The sequence below is a fragment of the Dasypus novemcinctus genome, chromosome 4, assembly GCF_030445035.2.
Source record: "Dasypus novemcinctus isolate mDasNov1 chromosome 4, mDasNov1.1.hap2, whole genome shotgun sequence".
In the NCBI taxonomy this organism is placed as follows: domain Eukaryota; kingdom Metazoa; phylum Chordata; class Mammalia; order Cingulata; family Dasypodidae; genus Dasypus; species Dasypus novemcinctus.
The window spans coordinates 28,046,411-28,070,467 of NC_080676.1; the positions used below are offsets into that span (position 1 = coordinate 28,046,411).

General features: G+C 39.9%; 1 non-coding gene across 1 annotated transcript; it reads left to right on the forward strand.

Moving 5' to 3' along the window:
• Window positions 1-22,333: 22,333 nt before the first annotated feature.
• LOC111763191 (U1 spliceosomal RNA) lies at window positions 22,334-22,495 on the forward strand. Its single transcript, XR_009185714.1, has one exon. It is a non-coding gene; the product is annotated as a U1 spliceosomal RNA (small nuclear RNA).
• The last annotated feature ends 1,562 nt before the right edge of the window (window positions 22,496-24,057 follow it).

The window sequence follows — 24,057 nt, forward strand, 5'->3', positions numbered from 1 at the left end:
TACCTTAAATATATCATATCAGTCCTTAGTCTTATTGCAGTTCATTTGTATGCGATGAATCATTTTTCTCTTGATATTTTCAGGATTCTTTCTTTATCTTAGCATTTGACATTTGGATTAGTATGTGTCTCATAGTAGGTCTATTAGGATATATTCTGTTTGGAGTACTTTGTGCTCTTTGGACATGTGCATTATGTCTGTCATAGGAGTTGGGAAAATTCAGCCATTATCTCCTTAAATATTCTTTCTGCCCATTTTCCTTTCTCTTCTCCTTCTTGCACATCCATGATGCATATGTTTGAGCACTTTCTGTGCTGTCAAACAAATCCCTGAGACCCTGCTAGATTTTTTTTCCCATTTTTTACTCCCTGTGTTCTTCTGCTTGTAAGATTCCAACTTTCCTGTCTTCTTGTTTGCTGATTGTTTTGTGTTTTTTTTGCCTAGTCAAATCTTCTCTTCTATGCCTCTAATGTATTTTTAATCACATCTACTGTGCCTTTAAGTCCCATCATTTATACAACGTTTATTATACTTTCAAATTCTTCCTTATGCTCACCCAGTGTATTCTTAATATACTTTGTCTCTTTATGCATATTTCCTTATCTCCTTGAATTGATTTAGGAAATTTCTTTGATCACCTTTGATTAATTGTTCCAAATTCTGTATCTCTTCTGAAGTTTTAATTTGTTTCCTTTGGCTAAGCCATATCTTCCTGTTTCTTGGTATGGTTTGTAATTTTTTGCTGATGTCTAGGCATCTGATTATCTTGATGAGTTTACTCTGAGGTCAGTTTCTTTGTCTTGCCCAGGCTTTTGTTTTTGATTGGCTTTGTGTTAAGGTTCTTCTCTCACACTTGGTTCAACTTACTCTAGACCTTTAGAAAAACCTGTATTTCATTGATCAGATTTTTTCATCTCTATTTCATCTGATTCTTGGCCTGGATATATGATGCAATTTTGAAGATTGCACTATTTGTGCAATTGTTTCATCCCCAGGAGAAAGCTTCCTTTCTTGTATTCTTTCTCTGAGAATCTTGGTCAGTTCTGGTTTTTTTTTGTTTGGCCTCTATAGCTTTTTTACACTCTTTTCATTGTTTCAAACTCCTTTTGTCTGGAGGGCAAGTTCTGGGAGGAGGATTTTCTGGGAAAGGACTTTCCCAATTCAGTATTTCCCAGCCACAGCAGGGCCAGAGGTCCACAAATTGGGCATACTGACCTCAAAGTGCCCTGGAGAGAGTTTAGGAAGGACACCAAATGTCTCTTTGACAACTCCCCAAAGCAGTGTTTTCCTGGCCTGCCCAGCAGATGTCCCCTCCAGCAAACCATTCCTTGCAACCCTAAGGAGACACTGTGTCTTTAAATTTCCGTCACCCTTCACTCTGTCTATGGTGGGTTGAAATAGTAGCTCCAAGTCAGGATACAGCAATCCGAATTCACTAATCAAAAGCTGAGATCATTGCTTGGCCATGCCCACCCCTGTTCTTGGGGAAAATGATATTTAAGTCCCTTTCTGACAAGAGCAGCTAGCCAGGGGCTGGATTCCAATGCAGCCTGCTGTGAGTGTGGGGAATGACCAATGGAAGCCACCACATGGGGAGAATGCTACTCACAGCTCTTCATCTCAGGTTATCTGTCTCTTCCTCCCACTCAGAACAGTTGTTTCAGATAGTTCCTGCCTATTTACTAACTGTTTTGGAGGACAGACTGAGCCTTGGATCTCCCTATTCTGCCATCCTCTCTAGAAGAATCTGAACTAACTTTAATTTTTCTCTGCAATTTAATGCTTCCATTTTTACCAGTACTCCAATATATTTGATTTCATAGATGCCAATGTAGACAACAAAAAGCCAAAATACCAAAGAGAATGTGTTCATTGCAATGGCAATTTTTTCACTTTCTTTAAGCTGGTTGGTAAATTTCACATTTCCATGTCTAAGATTTCAAATTTTATACTCATGCAATTTAGGTATCTTGTTAGGGTTGCCATGGAATGCTTAGGTTTGTTTTCTTAACCTATGATTCCATTTTAATTTTTGGTTATTTCTTCTATAATTTGTTTTGAAACCAAAAGTCCTCACATTTTCATAAATCTTTTAAGATTTTGGATATGTGCCACCATGAAATAGTCCAATTATGTATTTTCCAGTCCAGCCCACAAAGCAAACACAATCCATAGCATTAAAAACAAATGGGGAAACGGACTTTGGCCCAGTGGTTGGGGCGTCCTTCTACCACATGGGAGGCCTGCGGTTCGGGCCCCGGGTCTCCTTAACCCGTGTGGAGCTGGCCCATGAGCAGTGCTGATGCGCGCAAGGAGTGCCGTGCCACACAGGGGTGTCCCCCGCGTAGGGGAGCCCCACGCGCAAGGAGTGCACCCATAAGGAGAGCCACCCAGCACGAAGGAGGGAGCAGCCTGCCAAGGAATGGCGCCGCCCACACTTCCCGTGCCGCTGACGACAACAGAAGCGGACAAAGAAACAAGAAACAAGACGCAGCAAAAAGACAGAAAACAGACAACCGGAGGAGGGGAGGGGAATTAAATAAATAAAAATAAATCTTAAAAAAAAAAAAAAAAAAAAAAAAACAAAAAACAAATGAATCTGATGATATTTAATTTATTTGAGGAGGCTTCCTAATTTCAGATTTTTAAGTCATTACACATAAATGATATATTTTGCACTTGATTGGAAATGCAATTATTGTCCAGAAAAAAGGCAAATTGCATTTTGAAATAAAATTAATATCTCCCACTTTTTGCAACATCAGTTAAACTCAACTCCATGTCCAACACCTTCACTTTTACCTTCATCAGAGAACGTTAGATGAACTGAGAAATAAGTGCTCAGTGAGGAGAGGTGAGTGTTCACAGTATAAAACACTAAGTTCATACAAATGATCTACAGATCCCAAACAGTTGTGCTCAGGATGGAGGTTTTTTCATATCACATTATTGTATCTTAGAATTGAGTTCTGCGGTTCTTTCTTCTTTCTGTTCCCTTCAAAAGATGACACTATTCGAATTTGTAATTTTTTAAAATGATAGATAACTTGAGCTGTCAATTTATTTTAACTTGGAAAACAATGATATATAATTTTTCAGCCACCTTACAGGCTTAGTTTTTGTAAGCCTGGTGTATGGTCACCTTCATTTTCATATATCTTGCTCTTTGGAGAAAAATCCGTTTTTCATGTTATAATGTAATGTAAGTTCACTGAACAATTACAGGGTTTCAAACCCCACTCACTCAGCTGGCAGCTGGCTCACTCTAATCACCAAGTGTTAAACCTGCATGTGGTCACTAATGCACTAAAACTTTGCTAATGACATGGAGGTATGACAAGATAAGACCAGTCTCGTAATGAATGACTCCACAAAAGCAAAGCGGCAAAAGTAATTATAGAATCACATGGACCATTGGCCTTGAATTGTCATGGACATCCCATTTCATGTTCAGCTAAAACAACGTGGAGATAACCTTATGTTCAGCAGAAGAGAGGTTGTATCCCACATGTACTCCAACTGACACATTCTTCTGTTCCAAGAACTAGTTGTTCTATAGGAATACATCTTCAGTTTCTTTATCACACAAATAAATTAGACAGTTTTCTATATTTGATGGTATTCTGAATGTATACAATAAACCCTGTGGAAATAGGAATAAATGATCCTTAAATGTTTTAATAACCTTGTATTGGATTTTATTAAATAACACTTGTCACCATCATCTTCCCATCCATTCCCATTAAACTTCTTGAGAAGTTTTAACTTATACATGATAAGTAACTAGCATAATTCCAAAAATGTTGAGTGCATTTCAAAGTGTCAAGTATCTAATCTGATACCATTACACTCAAGGAAAACTAAAAAGCTGAATAAAGGTGCTGGTAAATTTGTATATAAGTATTTGAAATCATTTCCTATTATTGTAACATTGTGTTTCAAGGCAAATGAAAAATATTGTGATCAAAAGAATGAAATTAGCCCAAATTCTAACAGACCTGGCATTTGCAGACCTGCAAATTTATTTTTTAAGTCAGAAAAGAACAGCTTCACTGAGACAACATGGGAACAACCCAGTTGCTCCATCATAAAGCTGAGCCCTACACTCCAGTCTCTGACACTGCTACTTTTACCCAGACAGGATCTTTTTCTCCACAGCCTATTAATAGGCCGTGTCAAAGTGATGATAAGAGCAGGAATCTAGGCACATATATCAATACACTGTGTGATGGAAAGGAAAAAAATGAAATAACCACAAATTCTAAATAGACTTACTGTGTGATAATCTCTACAGCAAATGCAACACTTTGAGGTATTTCTAAACAGTAACCATTTGTTTGAGTTCTTGGTTGAAAATAGCATCATCCTAATCTTATCAATTTGAGGTTGAGAAAAAAATATAGGGACATGTTTGCTTTCATATCACATGCAGTTCCAATTACTAGTTTGTTACTGAAAAGCACTGACTATTGTTTCTTTGGTAAATTGAAATTAATAGAAAGTGAAAAAGGAAACATAGGTTAGTTATGGTAAGAAATTTATTTTTAAAGAAAGAAAAAATTTCCCAAGGTATGGGAAAGGGAGGTTCTTGAGATCCTAGAAAATCTTGATATAGAAAGTGGATGTACAAGGAGCATACAAAATAATATTTTACACAGACGTCCTCTCTAAGCTATTACTAAGAAAAGAATATCATTCTTATTTCTCTTTTTTGCCTCAGATACCAAGAAAACCAGAGAAAAACTTGGAGTCCACAACTGTCAACTGACAAAACTTTGTAATATGACTTTTTTACTCATTGTCTGCTTGTTGTTTGTTTGTCTTCTTTAGGAGGCACCAGGAACCGAACCTGGGACCTCCTATGTGGGAGGTGGGCACACAACTGCTTGAGCCACATCCGTTCCCATAATATGATTTTTTTAAATGTACTTTATCTTAGTTTAATTTTATTTTCCTATGTCATATCTATTTATTTGACCTTATTTTACATATTTGGGTAATATGCTTCCAATTCTTTTTAGAAAGGTGAGAATAAATGCCCAATTTTGTAGAATCTAAGTCACCCTTGATAGCTTGATATGAGGGGCAACATTATTTTATATACCACTGAGGGAAAAACAAAAGAAAAACTAAACCAGGAGCCTACTGCCAATTGAATGATACAATTTAAATGATAAGATGCAACCGGACTTCGGAAATGATAAATGTGGAACAAAACGTCCTTAGAATCAGTGAAATACAACACCTTTCTGTAAATAAATCTGTAAGTATTTATGAAAGTACAATTCTTTGCTAGGTTTTGAAAGGCCAGGATAAGCACTGAAAGTGTAAGCATGGCAAGATGGTAGCCATCATCTTTCCACTCTCTTGTTTACGGATGAAGAAATGCAGTAGTGTACATAGTCTGAACTCTCAGGAAGCTTCTCATTTCACCACAACTGCAAAGGTGACATAACAGCATTATACGTATTAACTGTGTAACAATTACTCAAAAGACAGTGCATATTTATTATCCATGTGTTTATTAGGAGTACAACTAACTTAAACTTAGACAGCTTTTCCTTTTCTTTTAAATAAAAAGGCATGTCAATACCAACTGAGTACTTTCTTAGATCTCATTTTTTTCCTGCAAAATATGAACTACTTTGATTTCTGGATTTCAGTTATTACTGAAGAATTCCTTTCATGGCTAAACTCTGCTGCTTCAGTGAAACATTTAATCAGAAAGTGGGAAAACCCATCCCATGTAGGAGTAGCTATGGTGGGTTTCATATCTAGAAAGAAATTTTACATGGATTTTGTAAAAGCCTAGTACAAATGAAGAATAAAATTTCCCTTAAGGTCATAGCATACTGTTGACTTAGAATTTCTTAGTTTTGTTAAATGTTGAATATGAACAGATTTCCTTTTTACCACTTAAGGGTTAAAGGCACATGAATTTTCTTTCTCTCTTTAACATTTCTAATTGAATGGTAAATCTTATAAGCATATCTTCAACCTCAAGCTATACTGCAGTTACACTATAGACAAGCCACCACCTTTTAAAAAAAAGATATTTTTATACACACACAATATGAAAGAATTCTGAAGTCAAAGAAAACCAAATTGTAAAATAATTGGTAGTATGAATAGTTGGAAGTTACGAGTGTCTTTCCCTGAGCACACAACATTTAACATTAATGATGGTAGAAAACTAATTAGTAAAATTTAATTGGATGTATGCATAATGGTGTAATGAGAATAATTCAAGCATGTTTAATTTTAAATCCAAATCCATACTCTAAAGTGGAAAACCAACTAAAGTCAATCATTATAAAGGTAGACTGACACATTTTAAATACCACTCTGTTAGCACCTAGAATGAGTTGATGTATAAAATTAAATACAGCAATATTTAATTCTCTCTCACAAGAGAATTCGTGTGCCTTGAAAATAAACATACAAAATGCAAATCATGCTAGCTGCTTAAAGATGAAAATTTAAACACGAATGGAAGACAAATGTATATGGAAAACGACCCCATGAAATACAGCTTAAACTACATTGAGTTTTAGTATATGCAGATAAGCATCCACAGCGAGCCATTCAGCAGGCCAGTGAAACCAAGAAAGCAGCCAAGGTAAAAGTAGCCATGTCAATGATAGTACCCGATTTCACAGAATCTGATATCAGGAAAATATGATACGGGAGTCAAAAGGGTCAGAGCTATTTCAGGAAACACATGTTACAGAGAAGAAATCGATAGTCCCTCTCTCCACATATGATATTAAAACCACACCCAGCGCTTAGAGGGAGGAAAAGGGTTCTGCTTAGAATGGATTGCAATCCTGGCTGCCCATTACCATCACCTGGGGAATTTAAAAAATCCTGATGCTTACCAGGGATTCCGATTTCATTGATCTCAAGTGGGGCTTGGGCATGACGATTTTTTTTTCTTTTTTGTTACCAGGGGCTGGATCCAGGACTTCGGATGTGGGAGCAGGCGCACTGAACCACATCCGCTCCCAGGACAATATTTTAAAGCTTTTTCAGGTTATTCTAATATGCATCGGGGTTGAGGGCCCTGGTCCAGAGCTTTTATTTTTTTCCCTTGCTCTGTAATTGGTGCTTGGCTTTTGCTGACCGGCAGGTGTGTCTTTTTCTTGGAACTGAGGATAATTTTTTGTTCTTGACTGAATTCTTAAAAGTAGAAATATGGTGTTGGCAAGCAATAGGAGTAAGAGACAATGTCAAAATTGTGAGTACGCCAGAGATAGGCCTTGTTAAGCACTACAGCCGAGTTTGCAACACTTTTCCCAATCATCTCGGCGTGGTGGACAATGATGACAAGTACTGAACTTGGAAATCTCATGGCCTTCTGGCTTCTCATCAGGTTCCTCCTCTCCACTGTCATATCACATCTACACTAGGAACCTGCCACTTGACTGGGACCTCAGAACGCCTAATGGAGTAGGAGCTGTAGCTGTCAGCATTCTTAATAGCAACAGACATTGACTCTAATTTAGGCAGAAAAGGAATTTTTAAAGGGCCACTCTCTAGAAAGCCAAGAACCAGGCTTGAAGCTACAAGCTAGGAACAGTACCCCAAGCCATACCTTGGAACTGATCCTGTGAGCACCCCCCACACACACACCCATTGCTCTTGGGCACGGACTTGGCCATGCACCGGCCCCTTGTGCTGCTGCCCTTCTTGCAGGCCCTGCTTCTTTGTGCCACTGCCTACTGAATCTAAATCAGTGAAGCCTGGGTTGCACGCTTCCCCCAGCTCTCAGGGAGCTTGGAAGAGCCAACACCTGGCACTTTACCTTTCCGTAGGGGGATGGTTTCTCTATTTCCCACTAAGACTCACAAGGTGGGAAGTTGTTCAAACACATAGGGGATTTGTTCATTGAGAAACCAAAAAGAATGATAAATGACCACTACAAGAATATTTCACTTTTCCTGAAATTAAGCAAAGCTATAGGAAACTATATAGTCTTTCTCAGATGCACAATTATTTTATTAAGTACTAATGCAAAATCACTCTGCTGTATGCTGGTTGCCCATATTGTGCTATATAATGCTTCCATACCTAAAATTTGCCAAGTATGAGTAGATATTACATACTGTGAAATATCAACACATTCTTAATAAACTGGAATATGAAATCACCGCACACATTACAGCACTCTGAACATTTTACATCATAAGTAGATCTCTTTCTTAGAGGGCACGCATGCCAAGTATATACCAGGGAACCATGAGGCTCAACCCATTTCTGTAGTGCTGAGATCCTAATGTGCCAATGAAAGAAAAGCTTGTGCCGCCTCGAAGTCATCTCTAAAATTTCTTCTCCTTTCCTGTGATATTTTGATTATTTCTAAAATATTTTCTGGTGCTGTAAATTATAGCTCCTCCTGCCATATGTCGGCAGTCACTTTGAAAGGAATGGTTAATACATACTTTTTCAGGAACAACTGAACAGTGTGATTTCAAGCCTACGTTGTCACTGTTTAGTAACCTAAAATTTTCTGGCAGATGAACTCAAATCTTCTCTATTGGAATATTTTAAGTTATTTTTTCAAATACAAAATCAAATGAAACTTCAACCAAAGGTTTCTCAAAGTCATTGCTTTCAATGGGCAATTTTATTTTCTCATGAGAAGAACGGAAGTCATGTTTACGCAAGAGCAAGCCTTCAGTCTAAACGAGAGAAAATGTAAAGTAGTCAATTCCAATACATGGATACCAGAAATCACTTTTGGAGAGGGACTCTATATTCCCACAATCTACCTTCCTAATGCAAAACTCTAAAGTTTCCTTTGGGAAAATAAAACAAATGTCAGGCTATTTGAGAAACACAAAGCATATTTCTAAATGCAAAATAAAAGAAAAGCATATTTCTTAAGCAAAGAGTGATCACAGAGCTCTAATGATCTCCCAAATCTGTGGATTCCATGCATTTTTCTAAGGGAAAAGTCCATAGCTTTTAAGAGAATCACAAAGGGACACACGTAAAAAATGAAAATTTAAAAAAAATTTTGTAATTAAAACGTTAAGAACCAATGCTCTAAATAATGAAATAAGGGTACCCTCTTTTCTGTTACAAGGGTAAGATCTTCAGCCACATCATCCAACCATCTAAGTGAAGCAATGAATGGTAAAGTCGATTTTCCAAACTCAGAAAATTCTCTGGCGTACTTGTGCCCACGCTTTTTGGATTTGAGGACATAGACTGCCAAGAATCTAATCTGGAAAGGACTTCTTATAAGGGACTGAATTACTCTTCCATTCCTTTCAGAGGGGAGGGTCTGGAGTGGGCATGCCATCATATGTTTGGACAGACATGGTCATTCACGGGTTGTATCACCACATGGTGACAAGTGGAAGAACTGCATCTTTCTGCAGCAGGAGACAGTATCATATAGAAAGAAAGAGTGCCGCATTTAAGCCATAACAGCGGCATTTTTAAAATTTGAAAACGTCACTCATCAGATTAAAAGTCTAAATAGTACAGTAGCTTCTTCTGATCCTTTCCATTTTGTTTTCACAAAATCCAAAGCATGTAAATGACACCAGATAAAGCTAAATGATGCTTTTCAAAGTATTCTTATTTTACAACCCTGATAACCCAAATTGTATCAGTCTGTGGTTACAAAATAAATCATGACTTGAATAAATCACTAGCTTCTTTTCAGAAATTAGTCTCTCTTAAAGTGTCCTCCATTATTTCTAGGAGCCCTCTACAATTCCATTGCACTCTGTCCATTGTGGTCACCCCTCGGGCTGAAGTGTGGTTTGCTGGCCTGGCAGGGGAGCGGCCGCGGTAGGCCTAATTCCAAGCCGCTGCCCCCATAATAGGGTGGCTGGTCGGACCCACCGCCACCCCTGAAGGAAGCTCGGCATGGGCGCAGAGTGCCCTCGGGTCTCCCCTTCTCGGCAGCCATGCTTCCGCGGCCGCCCCTCCTCCCGGGTGGCGCCACACGATGCCTGTGGGGCGGCACCCTTCTTCTTCCTTCTCCCTGCGCAGGCGCAGGGCGGAAAAATCCAGTCTGCTTTCCCCGCCCCCCCCCAGCAGCAACAGCCAGGCACAAGGCGGGAAACTCAAGTCTGCCCTCTACCCCAGCAACAGCAGCCACCAATCACTAAATCCTGCCACTTCCCCCAGCAACAGCAACAGCCAATCCCTAATCACCACCCCTCCCCCGTCCAGTACCTCCCACTGACCTTTCTCCGGCAACCAATCAGAACAGGGCGTGGCTTCGACCAATCAGCCTTCCCCAGCCCCTATAAAACTGTTGCCTCTCCCTCAATAAAGTTGGACTTGCGTGTTTACCTTGTCTCCGCGGTAGTTCTTCTGCCGTGCGCCCTCCAGTCCTGAGAGCCCCCGACAAGGGCCTGGCCTCCCTTGTCCCCAGTTCGTCGCTTGCTTCTCCGGGCGACCCCCTCGTCGCCGGCTTCGCTGGGCGACCCCGTCAGCCGAACTGCGCAACCCCTGTGAGACCGACCCCTCGTCTGCTGCCAGACCGACCCCTCGTCCCAAGTGGGACCGACCCCTCGTCCCAAGCTGGACCGACCCCTCGTCCGCAGCCAGACCCCACCTCTACCGACCGAGCAAACCATCGCATGTCCATGATGCCAATATACCAACATTTCCCAAAATACATTCCCTGGAACTAGATGCAGGAGTTGTTCCCTGAACAAAGGACCTCAAAGGCTGGGAAATGTTATACCCAGACCCCCCTCTTGGAAAGGGGGCATGCACATTCATACAGTCTAGGTGCTGAGAAGTTCCATGTAACTTTGTTTAATCCAAAGTTACTAAACTCCTGACCCAGAAAATGAAGATTTTGTGTCTGAAGAATACATTTATTCTGGCTGTAACATTCTATGACTTCTGTGGCTCCAAACCTGTGAAGTGGATAGAATGGGTATCAGCTGCTTCAGGCTGGAGATGAGAAAATTGAACCTCAAAAAGGTTAAATGACCTGTTCAATGCCACCCAGGGTGCACATGGCAATACTGGGACTCAAGTCCAGCACTTTCTATTACCTGCTGCTTTGGGGCTTCCAAAAAGCCAGAAGAGACTGGGATGGTCACGTGCTATATATCATCTAAGCACAGACAACATACCTGCCTCTCAAAGGCAGTCATTGTAGAAAAGTTTGTCTAGGCACAGGATTACTCCCAAATTCCTGGTCTTATTGTCCTTCCCTAATACCTTACCAAGACCAGGAAACAACTGCTGCTTTCAACAACCCACAACCAAATTATGTGCCAGCCTTTCTCGATTTAATTCACACCAATTAGTACTTACAAAAACTCCTGAAAACTTCAGGAAATGGTGAGATGTAATGAATTGGGGGTAAAATACATGCAAACCTTATATTTAGGGTTAAAACTTTTACAAATGTAAGGTAACTCGCTAGTTTATGAAACAGGAAATATACCAGTTGTAATTTGATTTGCTCACTAAGTCATTAGGTTTCATTATATTTCAAGTAAACCAGTCAGTGTATTAATTGAATTTACATTTAAATGTATTGTATTTTCCTATAAACAGAACTTTATATTGCCGAACTTTAAGCAATTTAGCTGGGTTTGACTTTTTTTTTTTTTTTTTAATTTTTGAGAAGCAGACAAACTCTTGGGAATAACTGAAACTTGTGTTAGTAAAACAGAAGGTTGTTTTATTTTCTGGGCAGAATCCTCCAATGTAGGACATAAAGAGGACTTAGTTTTCACAAAAAGAGCTCAGAAATAAAGAGAGAACAGGATTGGGGGTGGGGGGGAACCCTTTGAGTACTGAAATGGTTGCCAAATGCAAGTATATCTAATCAGCTTCTGTTTTCCAGAAACATGCAGTTTCTGCCTTCAGGAATTTCATTTGCATCCTTCTGTGGGCTTTTGAAAGTTAAAAATTTGCCACAATAGAGACAAGTTTCTTCCTGCCTATTTTCCAATAGAGCTCACTTTCTTCCACACACTGCAGAAGTTCAGTAAAAAACAAGAATCAAATCGAAGACTATGACCTGCAAAGAATTTGCAAGTTGGTTGCTGAAGGAATATCATGGAAAAACTTAACTCCACACTCCCGAGTCAAAAACCTGAAACTCTGTGCTCTCTGGTGCTTGTCAAACACTTTTCCAACATCTAACCTAAATGTGGGGCTTGCTCTGTAATCCTATCAAATGTAGGACAGATCCTTCATCATTCATATCTGGCTTTAGACTCTCAAATCCAAGACATTTACAGTACTAATAAATGCTCACAGTATGGAAATTACACTGAACTTAAATGGTAGATACCTTCACGTTTCTTTCTGTGATCTATGGTCATCATCATAATTAATTAGGTCCTAGTTTTTAAACACCAACAGTGTACCCGATATTAAAGCAGCTGCTTTACATGCATTATCTTTCTTACTCCTCAAGGTCACCTTGTGTCCTATGTGCTTTATCACTTCCATTTCACACAGGAAGAGACCGAGTTCAGGAGGTTAGGCAACCAGTCCCAGGTTACACTGTGTGAAAAGCTGGGGACCAAATTTGTATGTGTCTGGCTCCAAAGTTGGCACACTACTTCTTTCTCTATGCATAGCTCATTTGGGAGGTGTAAAAGATGTAATACATAACTCCTTTCAGCATTCTCAAAAAATGATAAGCCAAAATGTTTCCAGTTTCTTCAGGGAGAAAGCTACCCAGAGTAATTTTTTTTATTATGCAAGAATTCTCATTCTTGGTAAGAACTTTCAGAGACAGACACACAGACTCCTCTAAACTCCAGAGTATGGAAGCCTAAAAAAGTAAAGCGAAAGAGGAGAAGTGCCCCAGAAATCTACCTCTTCGCCCATTCCTGAATTCAGAAGCGAGAATTAGCCCCAAGATGTCCTGCCAGCCTCACCTCTAGCCACTGTCCCTCTCCAGCCCAACACACCATGGAAGACAGAGTGCCCAGGTTGCTTCTGCGGGGAACTGCCCGGAGCAGCACCTTACGGACATGCCTGGCTCAGCCAGGGAAAAGCCCTCTCCACCCCTGCTCCATGCAAAGTCTTTGTTGCCTCCCTGGCAAATACCATGTAGGAGCCCATACCAATGACCAGTTCTGCTCAACCTACCTCACCCCTCTTCCTCACCGGTTTCCCTGAAACTATTCAGGGGCATCACTGTTCGGTTCTTTATCTCCTCTTACTTAATCCTCACCCTACATTTGCCCTTTGCTTTTCAATATAGGTGGCCTTAAAAATGAAATTGATAACCCAACTCATTATGCATTTAGAAGTAGTTCATATACTTGTCTAAGGCCCCTTTGCTGCCACTTCATTCATTTATTCAACAGACTTTTACTCAGAGCCTTGCTACAGCTGCTTTGTGCCGGGTGCCAAGGGTGCAGAAAGTTTTAAAACACAACTCCTGGCCTGAAAGGTCTCGGTCCAGCTGAAAAGACACCGGATCCAAAATAAATTACAATGCCACAGAGTATTAGTATTGTAGCCTTAGCAGCCAAGAGCCTAAGAAATACCGAGAGGGAAGCAATTAACTCCACTGAGTGAGTCAGGGATGTCTCCACAGAGGAGGTGGCTTTACCACTGGGTCCTGAAAGATGGATAGGAGTTTATCAGTCTGAAAATTGGAGGACAGGTTTAACTGAAGAAATGGCCTATTTTAATTGGAATAGATGGGATGATCATTTTTATATACACACAAATAAAAAGTTTTGGAGGTGCAAACACTGTCAACCTCAATATCTCCATGACAGCAATTTACACTTTCTGACCCAACAGAGGGACGTCAATCAGCTTTTGGCGTTCACTCCACCTTACCTCCCTGTCCTGTCAGGAGCCTCTCCACACCTTCACCAATAATGATTTACATAGGTTATCTTTTCTCCCAGGCCTGCCTGTTAGCATCCTCTTCTTCACACATGATAAATGAACCAGCCATTCGTTCCCATGAAAATACAGCCTTACAGGTCCATAAATAATAAATTAAAACTTTCAGTCACTGTCTAGGTTAAAATGATCCTTAGACTGCCAGAGCACTTAGTCATAGCTTCTGAAGGAACATGGTTTTACCAAATTAAGTTTTCATTTTTGCCAGGAAAAGGTGGGCAGCACAAGGTCAAAAAATTTCTGAACCTCTGGCATTATGTAGACCTAATAACTTACTATAGTTTCAGGTTATCCATGATTCTTGGTATTCCTCATTTCAAAAACAAAAACAAAACAATGAACAAAATATTTCCTTCTTCTCTCCTTTGTCTCCCTTTTTATATTTCTACCAAATTTTGGGACCGAGTGATATTTCCACCCCATTTGATTATAGCCCATTCTCTTTTCCAGTCCCCCACAATGAGAGTTTCCTCCAGCCACTCAAATCCTACTCTACTGATTCTGCCTCTTGAAGGTCTCTAATGACCCTAATCTCTGAATCTGATTTTCCCATCAATGCTTAATATTTTATGCTTCACTATATATTGATCCTGTCCACCTGCACTCCTTCTCAAAACTTCCCTCTCTCAGTTCCTGATGCCGTCATTCATCAAATACCTATTGAACTCTTACTCTGCCCCAAGGTCTGTGCTAAACACTGAGGTTAAAACCACCCTGCAGTCAAGGAATTTACCAATCCAGAGGGGAAGTCAGTCTATAAAGAATCCAGTAGTTACAAACGGGCAACTTTGTCAGTCTATACATTTGTCAGTTATAGAGTGACACATCACCAGAAGATGCACTGCTGGGATCCTCTCAGCCTACGAATCAAAAGAATTATCCTGGAGAAAGTGCTACTTGAGCAGGGTCCAGAAAGCCATGAACTACCCACAGGAAGGAAAAGCAGAGAGGGAATTCCTGGAAGAGAGAATACTGTGCTTTTCCAGTCCTGGCTCCTTACCTATCACTCTACTTCTCTGTTTTAATTGTGGGTATACATTGAGGCACAGTCCTTTCCCCTTAGTACTTTCTCTACCCACTTCCACTCATTAGCAGACCCTACCTCATAGTTTAACTATCTGTGATATGAGATGATGGTCAAATCTGAGCCTCCTACCCAGCATCTCCAACTCCCTGGAGCACAGCCCTGAATGAATGGTGCACCATCTCCTCATCAATGTTTTCAGAACCTCATTATTACCTACCCCTGCGAAGTGGCCTTTGTACAGCTCCGTGAGTCCCAGTCACATTACCGCTCTTCTCCCAGGCATTGGTGTTCCAAACCTTGATAATCATTTTTTTCTTTTCTCCCTCTTACTTGCTCAGTTTTTCATGCATACATGAGTAAATGAATGAAATGACTATTCATCATGGCTTTCCCTTGTCCTAAAATCTCTCATGAACTCTCTTTTTGGTCTCAAAATAAGATAAATTCTTAACTTAGTGTCTTAGCTTGCCAAAGGCTCTCAATATTATGTACCAGAAATGAACTGGCTTTTATAATGGGAATTTTATTAAGGTGAAAGTTTACAGTTCCAAGGCTACAGAAACATCTAAATCAAGGCATCCTCAGAAATGTTTTCTCACCAGAGGTCAGCTGCTAGCAGGTCCTTGAATCCTGCCACCAGGCAAGGCTAGATGGCAAGTCTGCCTGTCTCTCTCTATCTGTCCTCAAGCACAGCGGTTGTGGGTGATCAGGCATCTCTCCCTGGGCCTCAGCTCCAAGCCCCTCGGGGCTTCTCTGTCTTTCTGCAGCTGTAGGCAAACCTTGAGTCCTCTCTCTCATATGGCAGGGTCAAATGGCAGAGCTCCCTTTCTCTGAGTCTCTTCTGTCTCTGCTTTCAGTTCTCAGTTTATATAAGCAAGAGAGGGGAGATCCAACCTGGGTCATGCCTCACTGACATAGTCCAACCAAAAGTCCTAAAGCAGTCTAATTGAAAGCAATCTAATCAGCGTCCCTTAATCAAATCTAATGCAACCTAACCAAATCTAACCCAAAAGTCCTACACATAATAGAGTTCTATGCATAGGGATGGGTTTGGGTTAGTTTAAAAATGTAATTTTCTGGGTCCACAAAAGACTCAAACCAGGACACTTAGATTTAAGATTCTCCATAATTGGTTTCCTTGTCAACCTTAGCTACCTATTCTACCCACCCTTACCACATCTAAATAACACTTTCAGGTTTCCAAAGTGTCTTCCTAAAGCATTTTTACAAGCATTACCTCTTTTGATCTACCACAACACCCTTACAATGTAGACAGGGAACCATTTTTATTCCTCTTTATGGTAATACAAGCCAAAAGCAGAGAAGCAGATTCAGTCAGATCTTCTCATTCTTAACTCAATGGTCTTTTGCATTATGTCATATCATGTATAACATTTTGATTTGTTACATAAGTGCAACATCAACTGTTTCATATGCTAGTCTTATATTCTTGCCAAACTGTGAGCTTCTAAAAGGCTGGAAGAGTGTCCAAGGCATTTCATGTAACCACATAGCACCAAGCACTGCACTAAGCATAAAAAGATGTTCAATAGGTGTTTTGTGAATAAATGTTCTTTTCTAGTGATTCTGCTTAGGGAAGTCACAATCATACTCCCCTGCTTAAAACTCACCACACTCAGAAGAGAATCTAAACTCGTGACCACAGCTGTCCAGGCCCTTCGTAATCATACCCTGCCTACTCCTCTGATTTCATCCTTTACCTCTCTCTTGTCCATGAAGCTTCAGCCACCCTGGCCTTCTTTCTGTTGCTCTAGTTGGCCAAGCTTATGCTTGCCTCGGAACTTTGCATCTGCCACTTTCTCCAGCTAAGAAGCTCTGCCCCAGCCTTCACATGACTCACTCTTGTATCATTCAGGCCTCAGTATGAAGAGAAGCCTAACCTGACTGCCTAAACTTGAGTTTGGAACACTTCATTCTCTCTCCCATGCCCTGTTGTATTTTCCTCCCAGCACTTAATACAGTCTAAACTAGTTATTAGTTATTTATGTGTTCATTGCCTGTCTTCCCTACTAGAATGTAAGCTCTATGGGATCAGAAACATTATTTCTCTTGTTCCCCCAGTGCCTTGATTAGGGAAAGAAATATGTGTCAAATGAATGAATAGATGAATGAATGAATGAATGAATGAATGAACTTCTGTTTCCTTTCCAACACAATCAGGGGATTGCAGTAGATAACCTCTAAGGTGCCTTGCCCTTTCATGGAATCACCTAAGGTTCCTTTATTGGTTATCACTGGGTCATGTTTCCTTTTTTTTTCTTGACCTTACTTCTTTCACTGAAGAAATTCCTGAGAGTAGAGAAACAATATTAAGAGGAAAGAACAAGGTCAAACAATATGTAGTTCAGTTGAAGAACACCTTGCTTCATATTGAGATGCTGCTGCCACTCCTGTCAGTCTCCACAATCATATTTGCCATCTACTTTTGGTTTTTTAATATGTGTATTCATCAGCCAAAGGCGTGCCGATGCAAAATACCAGCAATCTGTTGGCTTTTATAAAGTGTATTTATTTGGGGTAGAAGTTTACAGTTACCAGACCATAAAACATAAGTAACTTCCCTCACCAAAGTCTGTTGACACGTATTGGAGCAAGATGGCTGCTGATGCCTGCAAGGGTTCAGGCTTCCTGGGTTCCCCTGGGCTCAGCTGCTCTGCTTTCTCCACAAGGTCAACTGTAGACTATCGGGTGAACGGCTTGCATCTCTTCCCAATCAAAGCCCCAATCATTATTTAATTAACTAAAAGTGAAACTTTTGAATCCAGTATAGTCTAATATGCCAAAGGAACAAATCAGTTTACAAACATAATCCAATATCTACTTTTTGGAATTCATAAGCAATATCAAACTGCTAAAATATGTTTGCATTATTCTCTCAATGTATTCCTTTGCTTTCTTTTACCTTGTTAGAGATATACCTAAGGTGGTTATTATTTCTGAATATTCCCCAAAGTATGAAATACATCAACTGAGAAATTGGTTCTTTTAAAATGGACAATACTGGCACATATATGTGCCTTCAACTTGGAAGTTGTATGTATTTATGTATCATTTCTTTATACATTCAGCTCCAATTACTGCTGAATTACCATTATTCTTGGAAAATATTATTTTTTATCTATTTTGAAGACAACAGACATATAAGACATCGAGATATAGACAGAAATCACTCATTGTCAGTGTTCTCAAACCGTCATGAAGAACCGCCAACCACTAATGGTAGCTGGCTCCAAATCACTAATGATTGCTGGCCTTTACCTGTGATTTCCTTGGGAAAACAAAATCTAACATTGGGCACTTCCTTTTCAAGTGTTTACAGAAAATGCATTTTTCATTTTGTTCAAAGGGTACGGAATGTTTACCCATCATTTTTGCAGCTTAAGACTTAAAATATTTCCTTCTTCAGAAACATGGAGATAAGTTGAACAACCCTCCTTAAAACTTGACAAGGTTAGATGGCCTAATTGTTCACAATACAAAAAGGTCAGAAAATAGAAGAAAGCCTCCCTAAAGGTTTCTTCTCTATCGATTCAAATTGTACTCTCAGTAGATTGTGGCCTTGCATTCTTCATTTTTGTTTAGTTGTGTCATCAAGTTCTGATTTGTATTTTTGTCTATGAAGAAGCCAACTGAATTAGAAAATAAACCTTTTTCTACCTTTGCCCATATACGGCAAACACTGACTTCCTATTGTTATAGTTAATTAGCACTTCAGATAAACAGAAAAAAAAAAATTAAAACAGAGCTTAGAACAAAATTTAGGAGATTTTGGTAGCCACTTCTGCCAAAAGGTGCTGGCATACCTTGCCACAGAGGAGCTGGAGGAAGGGAAAAGGGGGAGAAAAGCACACAAGGCTATTGAAAAAAGTGTTCTTCTCTTGAGCTAGAACACTCTCTTGGATCCTCTGCTTAGCATCTGCTTAAACTCCAGTTATTTGATTACAGAGATAAGATAAATGGATCCCCACATACTACATCAATTAAATTAATAACCTAGAATTTCAAAGACAAAAATTCCCAAGTCAAACAATTCAGAATAATGGAATATTTATAGAAAAACCATGAAAATTTGCCTTGCAAAGATGAACTTCATGGGAAGTAGATGTGGCTCAAGTGATGGGGCTTCTGCCTACCATATGGGAGGACCTGGGTTCAATCCCTGGGGCCTCCCGGTGAAAGAGAAGAAGGGAAAGCATGCGTGCACAGTGAGCCAGTGCCCATGTGGTAAGCCAGAGCCCATGTGGCGATCTGAGTGCCCACATGGCAAGAGTGCCCACATGGTGAGCCAGTGCCCATGCATGTGAGTCACGCAGCAGGATGATGATGCAGCAGAGAAGAGATGAAGGGGAGCGTTGAGGTGAAGCACGACAGAGACGAGGAACTTGGGTGGCGCAGCTGACAGGGAACCTCTCTCCACATTGGAGGTCCCCAGGATTGAGTCCTCGTGAATCCTAGGGGAGAAAAAATGAGAAGAGAAGCCGAAAAAGAGAAATAGGTATAGAAGATCACACAGCAAAAACAACAGGGCAGGGGGAGGGGGAGAGGAAGGGGGAAATTAATTAATTAATTAATTAATTAATTAATTAAATCTTTTTTAAAAACTAAAAAAGATGAACTTCATAAAATAAAACCACCTCATATGTGCCAGATTTAATTCATGCTCATAAATACTGCTACAACAATCCCCCAAGTGCACGGACAATGACCAGTGAAGAAGGATGGTCCAATGTTAGGCCCTTGATATTGATGACTAATGCTTATGAGCCTGTGTGCTTGAAATTTCAACTAGGCCTAATGCTGCAGGTTGCCTAAGAGTTACCTCCTGAGAGCCTCCATGTTACTCAAATGTGGCCATTCTCTAAGCTAAACTCAGCATGTATATGCATTACCTTACCCCCAGCATGGGACATGACTCCCAGGGATGAGCCTCCCTGGTGCTGAGGGCTTACTACCAATTCTAGTGAATTCTAGGGATTCATTAGAAAAAGACCTTGAATAAAAGGGGGAAATGGTAAAGACAAATGAGTTTATATGGCTAAGAGACTTCAAAATGAGTTGCAAAGTCATCAGAGGGGTTGTGTTTACACATGTCTCGGGAGGATCCCAGAGACAGCCAAAATAGATACAATCCCAGGTAGTGGTGCTTCTGAGGGCTACAGAGACACCCAGGTCCTACAATAATGGCAGATGGCTCTGGAGTTCAGTGCCTTGCTAGTGGGCCCTACTTTGGAATTTGTGCTCCTGAGTGTGATGGAGTTGGACTCATATGTGACCTCTCTACACATGCCTCTTCTGTCAGTTCTACTGAACCTGTGGTTGGTGCTGGGGTTGATGTATGCTCAGGAGACTTGAATCTCTGGACCGTCCATGTGCCAGCTGGGCCCTGAGCCCCAGCAGTGTTGCAATGCCTACTCTCTGGTTCATTGGACTTACCTAGGTCAGCTAACAGGGAGTTGAGAATGGTCAACCACCACATCAGGGAACCAAGAAAGTCTACAACTGCAAGCAGGAAGAATCCCATCCATCAGCCATATGGGATCTAAGCCCCTCTTGATTTAGAAATGGTGTGGACATCGCCATCCCAGGGTCCTTAGGATGGAGGAATAAAATATAGATTAGAGTGGACTTACTGGTATTCCACTATAGAACTATTGTGACTCTAGCAATGGAAGAAATTGTGCCATTGATGTGGAGATAGTGGCCATGGGAGTTGCTGAGGGCAGGGAAAGAGAAGAGGTGTGACATGGGGGCATTTTTGGGACTTGGAGTTGTCCTGAATGATATTGCAGGGAAAGATGGAGGACATTATATATCCTGCCATAACCCACTGAATGGACTGGGGGAGAGTGTAAATTACAATGTAAACTATAATCCATGTAGTATAGCAGTGCTTGAAAATGTATTCATCAAATACAATGAATGTGCCACACTGATGAAAGAGGTTGTTGATATGGGAGGAGTGGGGGGGGATGGGAGTGGGGTATATGGGAACCTCATATTTTTTAATGTAACATTTTGTGTGACTCATGTATCTTTTTTAAAAAAAAAAAAGACCAAAAATGTAAAAAAAGAAAAAAAAAGGATGTGATGGAGAGAAGGGTTCCACTTGCAATTGGGCAGAGATATGCTAGCCTTATATTAAGCTTCATAATGGAGACAGTGTCATCCGTTGCAAATCCTAAAATTGAGAGGATGCAGGGATATCAGGGATAGACACAGTTCAACTCAGGCAAATCAAATGTATTGTTACTCTCAGCAAAGGGGGTTTCTTATTGCTACGTCCTTGTGTGATATGTGTAATCAATTCTCAAATTATAGGCTACAAGAGATGGGAAAAATAAATAAATAAATAAATAAATAAATACTACTACAAATTTCATTATTATTAAATCTCTTCGCCCATAAAGGGGTTAGACAGAAACAGTTTTAAAAAATAACTATCTAGTCTTTTTTTTTTTAAGATTTATTTTGTATTTATTTCTCTCCCCTTTCCCGCCCCGCCTCCCCCCCCCTGCAGTTGTCTGCTCTCTGTGTCCATTCACTGTGTGTTCTTCTGTGACCACTTCTATCCTTATCAGTGGCACCAGGAATCTGTGTTTCTTTTTGTTGCGTCATCTTGCTGTGTCAGCTCGCTGTGTGTGTGGCACCATTCTTGGGCAGGCTGCACTTTCTTTTGCACTGGGCAGTGAAAGAAATCCTTACGGGATGCACTCCTTGCATGGGGCTCCCCTACGCGGGGGACACCCCTGCGTAGCACGGCACTCCTTGCGTGCATCAGCACTGCGCATGGGCCAGCTCCACATGGGTCAGGAGGGCTGGGATTTGAACCATGGACCGCCCATGTGGTAGGTGGATGCCCTGTCCATTAGACCAAGTCCACTTCCCTATCTAGTCTATTTCTAAGCTAAGATATCATAATTAGTTTTGCTCTGAAACATTTTATTTTTTATAAAAGCTTCTCTACTAATAGAGAAATAATTTATGAAAGTAGAAGGAATGTTTATTACAGTTTGCCTCATGATCATTATTGATCATTGAATTTATAGCCTGAATAGTTTATTTCCATCTTTAAGGACATTTAAATATCTGTTTTTAAAACGTTTCTCATTAATACATCTTATTTCATATTATCTAAATATAATATATAATCCAAAAGAAAAGGCTTAAATAGTATCTTCTCATTAGATGAAGAAAAAAACTTACATTCTCATTTACATTTTTATACTAGAGATTAATATATTTTTCCTCCCATAATTGTTCCACTCATTTTTTAAAAAAACATGTTTCCAAGTATTGCAACAAAGATTGTTATACATATCCTACTTCCCCATAACTGCCAATTCAACTCAAGGAAAACCTCTCCTTATATAATATAGGAAATCATTTCAGCTCTATCATTTATTAAAAATAATAATCATACTTACCTGGCAAGGGAATTATCGTGATCATAAAAGTGGTTTCCCAGGGTGGAACTTACCCACTGCGCTCCAGCTGCGCTGGCCCCTGCAATTTCCCTCCATGTGGGAAACTCGACTACATAATTTATAGTAGTGGGAGGCTGCATTCTCAGTTTACCCTGAAAAAATAATAATAAGCAAATACTAACAAAATGAAAAATATTAATTGGTAATTATAGGTAAATGATATTTTAAAAGATGTGACAAGAGGACACAAAACATAAATTTACATTTATAAGGGGAAAGTAAAAAAAAAAAATGATTCAAAAGCATTACATACTTGTACTATTAACTACAGTTCATTGCCCACAACAGGGTTCACTGTTTTATACAGTTCCATGTTTTATCTTCTCTTTCATGAATTATAACAATTGTATGACACTAATACAAGGTGTTATTAATAGGGTGGTATATGGGGGAAATACACCTAATGCAAACTACAGATTATAGTTACCAGTAGTATTTTAATATTCTTTCATCAGTTGTAACAAAGGTACCACACTAATGCAAGGTGTCATCAACAGGCATATATGGGAATATTGCATTTTTTACATAACTTCTCTGTAAACCTACAACTTCTCTAATTTAAAAAAAATAGAAAAATAAACTGAACAAAAAAAAAAGAAATTCCTATACCTTCTAAGCCCACAAAAGACAAGAGCTAATCATGTCTTATTTTTCCCATTTCCCCCCAAAAAACCTGTTGTTTAGTACACAGAATTTTCAAAGCCAACATTCAACTTTACTGTACGATGGAAAAGCTCAAAACTAGAAGGGAGAAGAGTTATCCAAGTTAATCCTGTTATAGTGGTCAAACCAAAGGTAGAGTTCAAGTTCAGGACTCAGCTAAGAGCATACATGTGTCCTCACAGATTGTGGATTATGAAACTACAGGGTGTACCATTTGTGGAGAGTACAGAGTTAAATGGCAGCCCTTAATATTGGGCAGTGCACCACCTGACCAACCATAAATGGCATCCTTGTTTCAGTGCAGCATGTCTTCTACTGCATCACATGGATGCTACTTTAGTCCCTGTTCTCTAGCAAACATTTTACAGCTCTCCTTACTCTATTTCCACAATCTTCCCTGGAATTTAACTTATTTTTTACTTCCTTAGTTATAAGAAGGAAATTCTGGGTATTTTTATTGCCAACAACTATTAAAATTTCATCCAACACAAAAAAATAAGCTACTTTGCTACTTTTAAAAGTCTATCAATTAGATTTCTAATGCAAGTTTCAGAGAGGATATAATTTTCCTTTTAAACTAAGTGATATAGAAAAGAACATGAGAATTTCTTTTTTTTAAAAAAAGATTTATTTTTTATTTATTTCTCCCCCCATTTTCCCCTTTGTCTGCTCTCTGTGTCCATTCACTATTTGCTGTGTGTTCTTCTGTGTCTGCTTGTATTCTCATTAGGCAGCTCTGGGAACCGATCCTGGGACCTTCTGGAGTGGGAGAGAGGTGATTACTCTCTTGTGCCACCTCAGGTCCCCTGTTTTGCTATGTCTTCTTATTTTCTCTCTTCTGTGTCTCTTGTTGCATCATCTTGCTACAGTAGCTCTCATCATCGGCCAGGGCTCCTGCACAGGGTGGCTTTTCCCACACAAGGCGGCATTCCCACGCAGGGTGGCTCTCCTGCGTGAGGCCGCATTCCTACATGGGCTGGCACGTGGACTGGG